Below are 2,500 nucleotides of genomic sequence, written 5' to 3' on the forward strand. Positions count from 1 at the left end.
TTATCTAAAACAAATGAAATGAAGAGTTTTGATACAAGAGTAGGTACATTAGACCAAGACGCCCACCATGACCTTGTTTTTACACCCCCATCACCCATTTAATTGTCAAAATACGTGTGTAGTGGTTGTTTTATTATTATTTTTTTTTTCTGGGAGCTAAGCAACTTGGAAAGAATTATGCCGCAAAATTTCAGATTTTTTTCGACAACTATAACTATTTTTTCTATTTCTTATTTTTATTATATTTAAAAATTCATTAAAAAAAATTGGTTGGTTGAAAAATTATGAAACTTGATTTTTAAACTCTTTAGAATGTCCCATTAATGAATCAATCCAGCTCACGGAAAAAAAACAATATAAAACTTGAGATATTTGACTGTATGAACGTTCGGAAAAATCGTATCTAGCCTCGCAGACCAAAAATGCCTCAAAATGTAATATATAGGGGGGGTGATAGTCTGCATGGGCTGGGCACGGGGGTACCCCTATATCTTCCGCCACCCCCACGCCCCAAGCACTATGTGCCGCACATGGGCATATGCTTGGGGCACGGGGGTGGTGGTCGGAGGTCGAGGCCGATTGATGGTGGCGGAATGCCACGGTGAGGTGGTGTCGGAATGGTCCTGCGTGCTCGCCCGCCCTGCCCCCACCTGCGTGTTCCCGCGTGCGCGCGCCCCCCGCCCCGCCCTCGCCCGCGTGCTCCCGCCTGCGGCGCCCAGCCCCGCCCGTCCACGTTGTCCCGCGCGCGCGCGCCTCGCCCAGCCCCGCCCGCATGCTCCCGCGCGCGCGCCCCGCCCAGCCCCGCCCGCGTGCTCCCGCGCGCGCGCCCCGCCCAGCCCCGCCCGCGTGCTCCCGCGCGCGCGCCCCGCCCAGCCCCGCCCGCGTGCTCCCGCGCGCGCGCCCCGCGCCCAGCCCCGCCCGCGTGCTCCCGCGCGCGCGCCCCGCCCATCCCCGCCCCGCCCGCCTTCTCTCGCGCGCGCGCCCGCCCCGCCCCGCCCCGCCCGCCCGCCTTCTCTCGCGCGCGCGCGCCCCGCCCTGCCCCGCCCACGCCCATCCATCACCCATTAATGTGAAATTACATGTGGAGTTGTTGTTTTTTTGTAATTTTTTTTCTGGGAGCTAAGCAACATGAAAGAATGATTCCCACAAAATTTCAGATTTTTTTGACGGCTCTAGCTATTTTTTCTAATTTCTTATTATTTAATATTTAAAAATTCATTAAAAAAAATTGGTTGGTTGAAAAATTATGAAACTTGATTTCTAGATCCATTACAATGTCCCATTCATGAATCAATCGAGTTCATGGAAAAAACAATCTAAAACTTGAGATATTTGACCGTATGATGGCTCAGAAAAATCGTATCTAGGCCTGGCAGACCAAAAATGCCTCAAAATGTACTATATAGGGGGGTGACTAGTCTGCATGGGCTGGGCACGGGGGTACCCCTATATCTTCCGCCACCCCCACGCCCCAAGCACTATGCGCCGCACATGGGCATATGCTTGGGGCGTGGGGGTGGTGGTCGGCGGATGAGGGCGGTTGACGGCGGCGATGCGGTGGCGAAACTTGCACGGTGAGGCAGTGTCGGGTGCCTTTGGGCGTGCGACATGAGCCTTGTTGAGAATGAAATGTTGCGATGTTGCCTTCTAACTTGGGCTGGCTTGAGGATGGTTGATGGTTGGCACGATGATGAAACATGCAATGTGGGGTGGAGCCGGGTGCCTTCGGGCGTGCGACATGAACCTCGTTGAGTGTGTGACGTTGTGGTGATGCCTGCCAGCCTTGGGCCAGCCCTATGTTTTGAAGGCCGGTGGTGCCAGAACATGTTCGGCTGGTTGGAATCGGGTGCCTCTGGGCGTGCGACACGAGCCTCATTGAGCACGGAATGTTGCGATGTTGCCTTCTAATTGGGAATCTCTGGTGTGAGGAACTGTGGATGGTTGCTAGTATGACGATGAAACATGCAAGGTGGGGTGGAGCCGGGTGCCTTCGGGCGTGCGGCATGAACCTCGTTGAGTGTGGGACGTTGTTGTGGTGTATGCCTCCCTTTCTTGGGCCAGCCCTATGTTTGAAGGCTGCGTGGTAGCAGAACATGCACGGTGGGGCGGTGTCAAATGCCTTTGGGCGTGCGACATGAGACCTGTTGAGAACGGAATGTTTCCTTCCAACTTGGGCTGGTTTGAGGATGGTTGATGGCTGGTACGATGATGAAACATGCAAGGTGGGGTGGAACTTGGGTGCCTTCGGGTGTCCGGGATGAACCTCGTTGAGTGTGTGACGTTGTGGTGATGCCTCTGGCCCATCCTTGGGCCAGCCCTATGTTTTGAAGGTGGCGTGTTGGCAGAACATGCACGGTGGGGCGGTGTCAAGTGCCTTTAGGTGTGCGACATGAGCCTTGTTGAGCATCGAAGGGTTGTCTTGAGGATGGTTGATGGCTTGACCGCGCACGACGTTTTGGGCTTGGCTTCTTACGATGATTTTGCACCCCCGCTTGCAGTG

Source organism: Cucurbita pepo, unplaced genomic scaffold, assembly GCF_057944985.1.
Source record: "Cucurbita pepo subsp. pepo isolate OVF unplaced genomic scaffold, ASM5794498v1 scafford_23, whole genome shotgun sequence".
NCBI lineage: Eukaryota > Viridiplantae > Streptophyta > Magnoliopsida > Cucurbitales > Cucurbitaceae > Cucurbita > Cucurbita pepo.